This window comes from Microcaecilia unicolor, chromosome 2 (assembly GCF_901765095.1).
Source record: "Microcaecilia unicolor chromosome 2, aMicUni1.1, whole genome shotgun sequence".
In the NCBI taxonomy this organism is placed as follows: domain Eukaryota; kingdom Metazoa; phylum Chordata; class Amphibia; order Gymnophiona; family Siphonopidae; genus Microcaecilia; species Microcaecilia unicolor.
Genome location: NC_044032.1, coordinates 45,801,779 through 45,815,717, shown reverse-complemented (window position 1 = coordinate 45,815,717; position 13,939 = coordinate 45,801,779). Strand labels below are relative to the sequence as shown.

Genomic DNA, 13,939 nt, shown 5'->3' with positions numbered 1-13,939 from the left:
TTAGAGTACAATTCTGGAGATTGCAACTTCAAAAAGATAAATTGTATGGAGTCAGGCCAGAGGGTGGCTTACTAAAATGGTCCGTGCTCATAAAGTGTATGGGAACAGTCTTAAAAATCTCAATAGGTATACTGTGAAAGAAAGGTGGAGAGATACATCAGAGACGTTTAAATATCTCTGGCGAGTCTGTTTCAATAGAAAGGAAGCTGTGGAATGAGGGGGCATAGGATGAAGGTAAAAGGGGACAGACTCAGGAGAAACCTAAGGAAACATTTCTTCATGGAAAGGGTGGTGAATTTGTGGAATGGCTTCCTGATGGCAATGAAGACTGTATCTGAACTCAAGACATCTTAGGTGAAATTCATAGGATCTCTAAGAAATAGTATGAATGGGCACATTGGATAAGCCACATGGTCATTACCTGCCTTGATTTTTCTATATTTCTATGTAAGCTAAGTATAATATTTCATGAAATTGCAATCCTGATGGGGATCTCCATTTCACCCAAGGCTTCTTCAGGGAACAACCTGGTGCTGCAGTGCTTGAACACAATGAGCTAATCATCCATGCTGCATTACAGCTAGTTGAGAGTGCCTTCTTAAATTACTGATCAGGAGCATGGTATCTCCTGCTAATAAACTCCCACCCTGCCAATTAGCTCCTAATTGACAATTTGAGAAGACGCTCTGAACTAGCTAAAATGTGGCTTGGATGATTACTTCATTGTATTCAAGACTGGTAGCACCGGGTTGTCCCCTGAAGAAGCCTTGGGTGAAATGGAGATCTCAATTGGGACTGCATTTTATGTTTCAACATTTTTATTGACCAACCAATACAGAAATAAAATTTGCACACATGAATCTACAAAAGCAATTGTCGTCTGTGATCATTATCATAATCTAACATTATTTTTCCCCCCTTTTCACCCTCCTCCCCTCTTCTTTCCAGTGATACCATCCGATTGTTTTACCCTTCACCCCTCCTGCCCCCTATCCCTCCCTCCCCTATCTCCCTCCTGGCTTGTGTTCTGATAGCCCGGAGAGATTCCTCCCCCTCCGTCTGTTAACTACGAAATTTATGTGTGATCAGGGCTATCTTTAACCTTCAAGTTAGGGTGTTGCATTATGCCAATTAAGTAGTAAACTACGCCCTCTAGGGCTTAATGCCTCCAGATAAGGGCCCCATATCTGTTTAAAATGTACATATCTCTTCGGGGAGCCCCGTGCTTCCCATGTTGCCAAAAGGTGTACCTGATTTCTCCAGTGCCAGTAAGCCGGCGACTCCGGAGCCGTCCAATACTGCAGAACAGTCTTCCGCGCCACCAAGCTCAGCTTACGGCATAAGGTGCGGGCCCCCGCTGAGTGTGTCCTGAAGGCCCTTTTCGTGTTCAATTCAAAGTGATCCCAAGTTCCCGTTACTGATGATCCTAGTATCCGGGACAAGAATCTCTCAACCTGTGTCCAGAAAGCCCTTACCCCTGGACATGCCCAAAATGCATGGAACAATGTATGTGGGGTTTGACTGCATTTAATGCAACTCGCTCCTTGCAGGAGGCCTATATGTGACAACTGTTGCTCTGACATATATGCACGCATGATTGTCCGATAGCCATACTCACGTAGCCTTTCATCTGACATAAGGGTTGCTATTCCCTTCAGCATGGTTCCCCCTTCCCAACCCACCAGGGGTCTCCCTGCTTCTTGTTCCCATCTACCTTTTATAACCTCATAATTCTTTGCCAGAGATCCCCGACGGATCAATGCTTTATGAACTGCCGACACTGACAGGCCTGTTGCTTCTGTTTCTTGAAAAAAAATCCCTCACTCTTTGCCCCAAACCCTGTCTCAGCATAGGTTGATCTAAAGCAGATACATAGTGTTTAATTTGGACATATGCGAACTTATTCCCCCAAGAGACTCCTACTCGTCTCTGCAATTCTTCATAACCTATTAGTTCTCCATCTCTCCCCAGGAGGTGTTTTGGGACTGCATTTTAAGATAGGTGCTCTCAACTTGTATTTTGTTCTCTGCCACAAGTTTATAAGGAGCTCACCAGTAAGAATTTGTTTTGTCATCAATGTCGTTGTAGAGAATTCCCACCTCTAGTCTGGCAGCTTCTGTGCTGCCTTGGAGGAGGGAGGTCTCCTAGAAGGAGAGCATCACCCTGGTGAAGTAGGAAGTACTACTGTAGCCAGGACCTGCCCACCAGGGGATACACTATCCTCTCGCACCAAGGATATGTCTCTGAGAACTTCTGCCCAGGTGGGAAGAATTAGGACAGCTGTTGTAGTTGGTGATTTGATCATTGGGCATGAGGATTGCCTGGCCACTTGCCTGCCTGGTGCGAAGGTGGCAGACCTAATGCATCACCTAGACAGAATCTTAGATAGTGCTGGGAAGGAGCCAGTTGTCTTGGTACGTGTGGGTACCAATTACATAGGAAAATGTGGGAGGGAGGTTCTGGAAGCCAAATTTAGCTCTGACAGGCAGATGAGCAAAAGCCCCACGCTGTTCCAAACAGCGCTCTAAAAATAGCACTGGAACAGCGTGGGGCTTTACCGCACCTATGATCAGAGATAATGCATGCAAATTTAAGCAGCGCAATTATCTCTGATCATCGGTAGAAGTGTGGGCAAATTGTGCCTGTGCATGCGCTCAGCACAATCCTCCCGCAATTGTTTGACAGGTCTGGGCTGTCAAAAGCCCACTCCTGTCAAACACCCGAAAGATCTGCCCCATCCCCTGCCCCGAGCAACGGGGGCTGAAGGTCCGGTGGACCTCCGGTCCCCCCGACGATCCCAGCCCCCCCCCCCCAGGTTCAGGGAGGGCTAGAGATCCGGTGGGTCTCCAGCCCCCCCAACCCCCCCCCCCCGAAACTGGTCCATGGTGGTCACAGCAAAACACCCTCTCACCCAGCAAGTGATCGGGGGGGAGGGGGGGAATGGAGGTCTGGCGGACCTCCAGCCCACCCCAACTCCCCCCCCCCCCCCACAGCATTGTCCGAGCAGTCCCTGGTGTTAGGACAACCCCCTCCCGGCCCCCCTACCTTCAGTTGGAGGAGGGACGCAGTCTGCCTCCCTCCTCTACTTTGGGCTGACGTCGCCGCAAAATGGCGGCACCCAGTGCATCTTGGGATATGCTGGAGTGATTCCCTTACATGGTCTGTAGCCCCACCCAGCACATCCCAAGATGCACGGGGCGGGGCTGGGTGCTGCCATTTTGCGGCTGCGTCAGCCCAAAGAAGAGGAGGGAGGCAGGCTGTGTTCCTCCTCCAACTGAAGGTAGGGGGGCCAGGAGGGGGTTGTCCTAACACTAGATCACCAGGGACTGCTCGGATAATGCTGGGGCGGGGGGGAGTTGGGGTGGGCTGGAGGTATATATATGCAGCTGCAAAGACTTATTGGAACAGTATCAGATAAATTGCTCTGACCATCACCCTCCCATATAACAAAATCTAGCTGGGTGGATACCTAAGTCCATCAACACATCTCCAAAGAACAAAAGTCTGCATACTGGATGAAACTCAGACAATGACTGAGAGACTGAAAAGTCCATCTACCCACCTAACATGACACAAGAAGCCCATCTATGCCAGACTCTTTTAATCCTGTCAAATATGGATGTGTATCTACCAGCAGATGTCCAGACAGAAAGTCTTTTGATGTCATTAATGCATGTGACCAGTTACCATGCTGCATCTCAAAACCAGATGAAACCAGTTTTCAGCTAGCCCTGAGTTTTCATTGGATTGAGTATACCCCAGCTGACGTCAGCCTATGTTCCATCATCAAGAGATTATAAAAAGCCTGGAACATTTTCAGTTCGCTCTCTTGGCTCTTCGCTCTGCCTCTCGCCTCTCTGCTATTCCTGATCTGCACCTCCATGGACCTTGCTAGACTTCATATACATCTAAGATAAGACCCTCTCCAGGCTCCAGCAACAACTCTGCAACAAAAGACTTCTTTTCCAGCAAGGATCTCCTTCATCACTCCAACCAGCAGCCTCCATCAAAGTGAGTTACCATTAATCCAGCCTAATTTATAATTCAGACTTGCTATCTTGAAAAGCACATTCCCACGGTGAATGGAACTACTGTCATTCAATACCACAGCACAGAGTAATCAGTTGTGGGTTACGATGGAATGTAACCTTTTGTTTTAACCTGCTGTGATGGACAATTGACTTAATCAATGGACTAATTGCCACAGGGCAATAGAAAGTTTACAGCAGGTTACCAATAGATTAAGAGAGGATCGTAATGAAGAAGAAATGTTTTTGAATGTCAGCATAATCTACAAGTTTTACACCAGTATTGCTATTGAAAGCAACATTTTTGTTATAAGATCATAAGTGATTCTATTATTCCGGGTGTTCTATTGTTATATTGTTATAGAGTTTGATATTTTGATATTAGTTTTATAAATGTGAATTAGAGTGAATGGATGAATGAATGAATGATAGATATATGGGGATTTTAGACAATAATTGTTAGGTTTATGAGATTAATTGATGTAATAAAGATAAAAATAAATGCAATAGTTGTTGTGTATATTGTATTGTTTAATATTATTACATTACCTTTATTGTAAATACACATTTTAAAGTTAAGTATATGGTCTTTATGTTCTGAGCACATGTCCTTAAACCTTACAGTGCAGGTTAATGTAATTCAACAAATATATTATTTAATTTCCCTTTTCTTACATATTCTTATCATATGACATTATATTTAATTGGTGGAGAATAGAATAGAATACATTGCAATCCGCTTAAGTGCAAGGGTCTGAGACCAAAGAAATACATGCAGTTAACCGGAGTGTGCACTTAACCGTTGTGACCCAAAAAAGAAGCTTGACATCTGATAAACATATGTACAGTATACAGTCTCCATTAACTGACAGGCTTACTTGAAGTAATCAGTCATAGCCCTCTGTACACTCTTGTGTCTGTGATTTCCATAGACTACGTCTGCCAGACGGTAAAAACTGTCATAGCACTGACATCCAGTGGCCTACGGGTAGGCCCGCACAGTGTTGAGACTCTCCAGTACTCTTGCAAAAGTGACAGGAGGTTGTTGAATTTCGTCAGCATGTGCCTCGCTCATTTCATCATCTGTTTCATCATCAGCCGTTGCCTGCATGTAGGCGCATATCTCGACATCAGTGCTGTCGTAAGCTGTTTGTAGATCGTAATCAACAGCTACGTAGTGATGAAACTCCTCTTCAGTAACACCGGCTGGGATGTCAATAGCCTGTTCATCTGACGCGTTTGTAACAGCTGCATCTGTTTCGTCTCTCTCCACATCCCTAACAAAGCTTACCTGCTTGTAGTAGTTCACAATGGTTGCCTGTGTAACATGATTCCAGGCTTCTTTCTGCATATGTAGGGAATCCAACAGTGATAGATTATGAGCCAGTTCAACAGCACGTTTATCCTTGCCAGTCTGGTCATCCATAACGCTCATCAGACGACGTAGCACAAGAGCCCGATAATGTTGTTTGAAATTGGCTATTATGCCCTGATCCATAGGTTGGATCAGAGAGGTAGTGTTTGGTGGCAGGAAGACCACCTTGACGTTAGACAGCCTGACCTCATCACTGTGTGCAGCACAATTATCACAAAGCAACAAAATCTGACGCTTTTGTGCCCGCATTCTAACTTCTTTAGCCACTGTTTCCAAATTTACACAGTCATCCATGAATTTGCGTTAGCCTCGTATGACACAGGAAGTCGCTTAACATTCTTGAAGCAACAGGGCTGTTTGCTCTTTCCAAAGACGAGTGGTTCTAACTTCTCACTCCCATCCGTATTGCAGCAAAGGAGGATCGTCAGTCGGTCCTTTGACGTTTTACTTCCTGTAGTTTCTGCTTGTTTGAATGCAAGTGTTCTATCAGGAATTGCTTGCCAGTACAGTCTGTTTTCATCAGCACTGAAAATGTCAGGAGGTGCAAACGCGTTCAAGATGGTAGGAAGAACTGAAACAACCCAATTTTCAGCACCAAAGTCATCAGCGTCTTGTTTTTCACCATGTTGTTTTTTGAATTTTATGTTGTTCCTCTCCTTCCATCTTTCCAACCATCCAACAGTGGCTTTGAATTCAGTTAGTCCAAGACTTTCAGCTAGCTGATTAGCTTTCTCCATAAGCAATGGACCACTGACAGGAAACTGTCTGCTCCTGACTTGAGAAAACCACCGAAGAAGAGCATCTTCTACCTCCTCAGCTTTTCCCGCCCATTTTCACTTCTGGTGTGGATTTGTATTGTTTTGCCAGTCTTCCAGAAGCTGGTCTTTCTGCTTCAAGATACGTGAAATTTGACTGGGATTGACACCATATTCTTTAAAACAAAAGGGCAGACGATCTGCAAACTCCAAGGTGGAAAAATGACAAAGCAGATCTATATAAGACAAACAATAGTTTATTATTGTAAATCTAATGTCTTCATATTTGTATTCCCTTGTTCTGTTTTTGGTAAGGGTCTATCTGTGTTTTGCATGTGACCAAAGTGTGGTATTCTATCTGCATGTAGTTTCTGTATAGAACTCTGTAGCAGTCCCACTTGTTTTGTTTTACTAGTAGTAGGTGTATTGGCATTCTAGGACCCTGTGTAATATTGTAGTGCTGCCTATTTGTTGGTAGCATTCATGTTGTTTGAATCATAGGAATTAGTACTACTGTTGTATGGTAGGTTTCATACGTGTATGTTGAGTTAGGATTTTTTCAGGTTTGGTAGCGGAGAGATTTATATTGCTGTTATTCAGATGGCATGAGAATCAGAATATATATATATATTTTTTTAATATGATAAATTTCCATGGAACAAATGTGCTAGTTATGATCTGTATCTGTTGTTGGGAGGACATAGGGTTTTTATGGATGCAGGACATGTTTACATTTAATTCATAAGACCTGACATACTGCATCGGACAAAAGGTCCATGGGGGTCATGTACACAGTATCATATATGAAAGCACTGCCCATTAGGTGTGTCCCAAATGAAAAAGGTTGAGAACCACTATACTAGACCAGTCCACACCAGTGGGTCCTGTTCCTTCCTGACCAGCATATGGAGTCTTATCACAATGTCATGAATGTTTCAGTACCAGATTACCTGCTGCTGCTACAGTACATTTTCAGTCTTTTTAAAGACTACTGTACAGTCAATATATTTTTGTCTCTATATCCCTTACAATATTAGACACAGATTATTGAAAAGCATAACATTCATGACATTGTGATAAGACTCCTGATGCAGGCTTCTTAGCCAAAACATGGAGCTGTGTCGAATCTCAAATACTTGCCTTTTAAAATAAAGACTACTCGTTTGAGAATTACTCGACTGCATCGCCGTCCTTCCTTGTGTGGAGAATTGTCCTGCTGCATACACTATTGCTTTGTTTCTTCTTCATGTTCATAGTGTTTGTGTTCTTCCACCTTGGTGGTTTTTCTTTGGTTGGCACAGTATAAGTCATCATAAGAACAAAATATAAGCAAACCAATGGACTCCATTAGGGGCTTATAGCCCATTTAGTTATGTTTAAACAAATGAGAGATCTGCATGAAACAAAATATTTATTTTTATTATTTTGACTTATATTGACTTATAAAACTACTTGTCCCTGAAACGTGCTCAAAACAGATTAATCCATTTATGTATCTAAAATGTCAACTTCTACAAAAGAAATGAAGTGAAGATGTAATTCCATGGGCCCCAATGAGAGTTTAGTTTTACTTCCATTTAATTTCAATATACTCTATCTTACCAGGTTTCCCAAGGCAGATTACAACAGTTAAGATAAACCCATCAGGAAACAGGATATCCTCACTGAGATTTGTTCATGTACTGTATTGTATAGAACAGTGTAGAAAAATGAGCACAAAATTCTAAGAATTTATTACTGCTGTTTCTACCTACTATAATAATTTTTAATGCTGTTTTAGTGATTTTCAATTTGATATATCTCTACATATGGAAAGCTTTCAAATAAAAAAACAACACAGGGGCTCATTTTTAAAGTGGGGTGTTTTTCTCGCATTCCAGGGCCCTTTTATTACAACAGGTAAAAAGCCCCCAGACAAACACAGCCATACAGCAGGGAACCCTTACCACAAGTGATGATCCTAGGTCAGCTGCCACCCGGGTGCAGCACCCCCCCCCCCCCCCCCCCCCCCCGGCGCATCAACCCCCCACCAGGTGCATCTTTACCTGCGGGGAGCAGCTGTGTTACTCTCGGCTCTGCTGACTCCCTGCTCCCTCTGCCCCGGAACAGGAAGTAACCTGTTCCGGGGCAGAGGGAGCAGGGAACCAGCGGAGCCGACAGGCGCGCGGCACCCCCCCCCCCCCCAGTAGCGTGCACCTGGGGCGGACTGCCCCGGCCTTGGTACGCCGCTGCTTACCACCACCCATTGTGGTGGCAATAAGGGATCCCACGATAACTGGGCACCGCACAGCAATGCCCGATTATCACCAGGTTACCGCCATGCAAGCTATTTCCAGGGGAGTTTCTTTTTCCTCTTGGAATGGTGCACACTTGGGGCAGAACTACCACCGATGGTCACTAAGTGCTTTGAAAATAGCATCTATGTAACTTTGTGTCAGTGCTTTGAAAATATGCCTCAAAGGCAGTCATAAGCATTCGCTATTGTTTTTACATAGAAATATCTTTATCGACATCATAAGGAAAACATAAAGGCATATAGCGCGGAACTGACATCTATAATACAGCACTGCAAATAACAAAGCAAGCTCTGCAGCACTGACAAATACATGTTGAATATAACCCTCCACCCTTCACAGAAGGGGGTAGCTAGGTGGGGCCACGGAAGCATGGGCCCCCACAGATTTAGGCCTGGCCCCTTCTACTTTCGACCCCCTGCCGCCAGGTACCTTTGCTGACGGAGGTCCCCAACCCCCGCCAGCCGAAGTCTTCTTCAGCGCCGGTCTCCGGCGCCTTTGCTGATCTGTTTCTGTCCTGACTCCAGATGTCCTGCATGTAGCCCAATACAGGACGTGCGTGCAGGGTGTCAGGACTGACAGAAACAGATCAGCGACGGAGACCAGCGCTGAAGAAGACTTCGGCTGGTGGGGGTTGGGGACCCCCACCAGTAAAGGTACCTGGCGGCGGCTTGGGGAGGCAAGCTAAACTGTGCCCCCCCCCCCCCACCTCTGAACCCCCTCCCGCCGAGGTCTGGCTACGACCCTGCTTCACATACCCTACTACTATTTAGCATTTTTATAGCGCTACAAAGCGTACGCAGCGCTGCACAAACATAGAAGAAGAAAGACAGCCCCTGCTCAAAGAGCTTAAAATCTTAACAGACAAAAAATGAAGCAAGCAAATCAATTAATCTGTAGAGGAGAGGAGGGTAGGTGGAGGCGAGTGGTTACAAGTCAAAAGCAAGGCTAAAGAGGTGGGCTTTCAATCTAGATTTAAAGATGGTCAAGAATGGGGCAAGACGTAGGGGCTCAGGAAGTCTATTCCAGGCGTCGGGTGCAGACCCCTCGAAAACTCCCCACACATCCCCTCCCCTCCTCGCAGAGAGAAGACAAAACCTAGTAGGTTTAATAAAACAATATAAACCTCACAAGTTTGCTACTGTTTTGTCTTATTAAATCTCTTCGGGTTCATGCCGTCTCCTGGTCTTTCTCTAATCTCACCTATCCACACCCACCCTGTTAGAATATCAATGATATGCTTTGATGTCCCCATGCATACTTCCTACCCACCCCCATCCTCCCACCCTGTCAGACTGTCATAGTAATGCTTGAATGTTTTCACTTATATACACTGTCAGCTAGCACATTTGCTTATTTCCGATCTGACGAAGAAGGGCAACCTTCGAAAGCTAATCAAGAAATGTATTAAGTTATGTCCAATAAAAAAGGTATCATCTTATTTTCTTTTCCATGTTTTATTTTGTTTGATTTCTATAGATTCTACATGGAATGTTGCTATTCCACTAGCAACATTCCATGTAGAAGTCAGCCCTTGCAGATCACCAATGTGGCCGCGCAGGCTTCTCCATGGAATGTTGCTAGTGGAATAGCAACATTCCATGTAGAATCTCCAATAGTAGCAACATTCCATGTAGAATCTCCAATAGTATCTATTTTACTGTCATAGTAATGCTTGAATGTTTTCACTTATATACACTGTCAGCTAGCACATTTGCTTATTTCCGATCTGAGGAAGAAGGGCAACCTTCGAAAGCTAATCAAGAAATGTATTAAGTTATGTCCAATAAAAAAGGTATCATCTTATTTTCTTTTCCATGTTTTATTTTGTTTGATTTCTATTGATAACCTTAAGAGCCTAACACGGCTACCACACTCCTCTAATCTCCCGGAGTCCCTGCTTGCGACCCCCCTTTTCATTCGATGATTCTTTTCTCTGTGCCGGAAACAAGAAGTTACGTCAGAGGGGGCGGGACGCCGAGGAGGAAGCGTCAGGCTGCTTTGACTTGGGCAAAATTTGTTTGAATTGCTGCGGTGCCGATTCCAATGACAAGCTGGAAGGTAGGACTCGGAAGTGGGGGAGTTTGAGAACGAAGACAAGATTAGGGAGCGGAAAGAAAGATGCCGCGTGAGGACATTAAAATGCGTGTGACTTGGTATTTTTGGACTGCAAAGTTGTTCCCTGGAGTACTTTATATTTTTAGTGGGGGTGGAGGGGGGATGGGCTGCCGCCTAGCAATATTTCGTTGCTGCTGTTTGTAATACATTTTTATTTTGCTGTTCGTTTGAGCTTTCAGCTGAACCAAAGAACTAGCCAAGCAAGGTGCAACACAGAATTTATGGCAGGGGGGGTGCCGACATTTGAGTACTCCCCCCACCTTCCTACCCAACCTGTTGTTTGCAAAGACAACGTGTGCAGGACTAGAGCATGGTTCTTAAGCAAGCGCTGTGCAGAAAGGAACTCTGGTGTAAGTCTGACAAGAATTGTGCCAGGGTTCCTCCTTGCTCTGTGGAACAGTAGAGGTAGGTTACTGGGCAGCCATAAGGGAGGGTGCCAAAAGCCCTGTCTCCAACCCAGGGGCCAGTCTCTGCAGGGTTACCAGTTCCCAAAGCCTTCGTTTGCAGCTCCTTCCAAATCTGCCACTTAAATTCAGTTATAATTAGTATAGTTTCACAAATGGTGCACGATGCATTAACTGTTGGCACTTATTCCGTCCAGTTGCCTCATACATATACCCCCTGATGTTGAAAGCTATTTAACCAGCTATGTTTAGCAGTTAAAATAGGCCTGTCTTGAACTGCTAAAAAGTAAACCAGTTAGCGCTGAATATCTGCATAACCGGTTAACTTTTCAGTGGTTAAAACTAACCTGGATGTTCAGTGCCGGTCGCCGGGAACAGCCCGGAATTGAATATCCAGGTTTAATGTCGGTGGCATACAGCAAAAGCACAGCCCGCTGAACATTAGGCCCACACTCAATTTAGTCTTTTGTCCTCTGTCCTCTCCCTTTTTTAGCCCATAATACCGGCTTGTATTTTATTGGGGTTTTAGTTTATACCATAAAGATAGATAAACATCTACTGTCTTTTTAAAATTCTTTACCGCTTCCCTTGATGGTAGATAAGAACCAACTGGCCCATTCAGTAAGCCCACTTGTCTCCTCTACTGCCGTAGCTAAGGATGTAGCCTAGTCATCAACAGTACAGGCTTGACTGTCCATGCTCCTTTATTTCTGGCCATCACTCTTCCTTAACAGGAGTTAATAAGGGTCTCTTGGAGCTCCCGGCTACATAAGCTTGACCACCTGCAGGATCCAAGTTAGCATTTTGTCATTTTTCAGTCCTCTGCTGTTCCAGCGAAATGAGCATGCATGCATGTTCCCAGAGCCAACTCACGGGGTTAGTGTGCCCTGAGCCAACTTTTGCAAGAGCAAAGGAACAAGCTGTCATTGCTGTGAAAGGTCAGCCATGAGGCAGACTTTGTTGATGCTCTTGAGTTTTGGTATCCTGATCCAGTGCCTCATCTGGTTTATGCCTTAAGCTGGCCTTGCAAGGTCCCATACCTGCTGGGTGCTAAGGTGGTAAATTTCCCATATCACCTACATAGGATCTTAGAATGTGCAGGGCAAGGATCAGGTGTCTTGGTGCTCGTTGGTATTAATAGCTTCGAAAGGTGCTAAAATGAGGTTATAAAAGCCCATTTAGGTAGAAAATTGAAATGCAAAACCACCTAGATAGCATTCTTAGAAATTTTGTTTTACATGCAGTTCTCCCAAGGCAGATGGCACTCTGGAGTCTCAATATGTGGATAAGATGATGGTGCAGGAAATAGGGCTTTAGATTTTGTTAAGAACTGGGCAACATTCTAGGGAAGGGAAAGCCTTTTGTGAAATGATAGGTTCACCTTAACCAGAGAAAAACTAGCTTGCTAGTGCTAACGTTTAAAAAGGAGAGAGAACAGTTTTCAACCTAGATCCTGGGAGGAAGACGGTTGTTCAGGGGTATATGTTTCGGAATGTGGTATCTTAGAAGGATACTAACTAAATAGCAAAAATAGGACATCCTGATAGGTTGCAAAAGAAGCTCAGGTGTCTTTAAGTAAAGAGCAGCCAGAATTGAAATTTTCCATATGATCCCTGTCTACTGCTACTACTAAGCACACTGTGTATACAAATAAAAAACATACTTTGAAATGTCTGTATGTAAATGCTTTAAGTCTAGAAAATAGTACTGGAGAGCTAGAATACATATCAGTCAATGAAGAGGCAAATATAATTCATATCACAAGTATTCCACAGAGAAGAATTTATTTAGCAAAAACTTCTAGTTTAATGCTGAAATATTTTTTTGTGTGTGTGCTCATATATTTTCAAAGGACACTCACAGACCAGATCAGTCTAAACCAGTGTTTCCCAAGTCTGGTCCTGGAGTACCCCTTGCCAGTCAGTTTTTTTTAGGATATCCACAATGAATATGCATGAAAGAGATTTGCATATAATGGAGGCAGTGTTTGCAAATCAAGTTCATGCATACTCGTTGTGGATATTTTGAAAACCTGACTGCAAAGGGTACTCCAGGACTGGACTAAGGAAGAAACACTGGTCTAAACTGTAGTCCTAATACTTTAGTCATTGCATGCCATTTAAAAAAAAAAACCTTAGCAAACGTCCACCGTGTGTAATCACTTTTGATTTGAGGTAGATAAGTGGAGATGTGGTAGAAGAAGAACAACCCAAGGCTGGCTCAAGGGACCGTGGTGCTCTGAGCCAACTTTTGGTTTGATCCCTTCCCATTGGCACCTCCTCCCCCCCCCCCCCCCCCAGCCTACCTTTAAAAGCAGTTCCTCCTCCTGAATATTGACAGTGCTTCGACTAACTCTACCCCTATCATCCCCTGTGTCTTCCCTCTGCCATGCCCCTGTGGAAACAGGAAGTTATGTCAAAGTAGGGGCCAGAGCTGATGCAGGTAGCGTTAGGTAAAACGCTGAACTGCACCCTTTTGTAAAACTTTTGTAACATTGTAAGCCACATTGAGCCCGCTCTTGTGGGATAATGCGGGGTATAAATGTACCGAAAATAAATAAATTTATTTTTGGATATAGCTCACACCTTTTCAGTAGCACTTCAAAGTGAGTTACATTCAGGTACAGTATATTAAAGAAGGCATTGAGTTAAACAGGATAAAGTTCTGCAGGAAGCAAAATGCGCTGTGGGTTATTTGTGGATAGGGATTCCATATGTGAAGGGAAAGAGAATAGCAGATGGCGTGTACTACTGTCCACCTGACTACAATGAACAGATAGGTGATAAAATGCTAGTAGAAAATTGGCAATGGGATAGATATTCAAAAGGGTTCAAGCAGGCAGGAGAGGCACCTCCCTGCGTAAACTTTGATCAGTGGGCTGGGAGAGGATATTCAGCAGCATTTAACCAGGCAGTGTAGCTGAACATCCCCTCTGACCACCGTATCACTGTCCAGTGAGTGCCAG

General features: G+C 44.3%; 1 protein-coding gene across 1 annotated transcript in view; it reads left to right on the top strand.

The window, feature by feature from the left end:
• Positions 1-10,423: 10,423 nt before the first annotated feature.
• Positions 10,424-13,939, top strand: part of LOC115462861 (haloacid dehalogenase-like hydrolase domain-containing protein 2) — a 61,769-nt gene continuing 58,253 nt past the window's right edge. The window contains exon 1 of the mRNA XM_030192915.1: positions 10,424-10,513. The gene's annotated coding sequence lies outside the window, so the exon portion shown is untranslated. The remainder of the gene's footprint in view (positions 10,514-13,939) is intronic.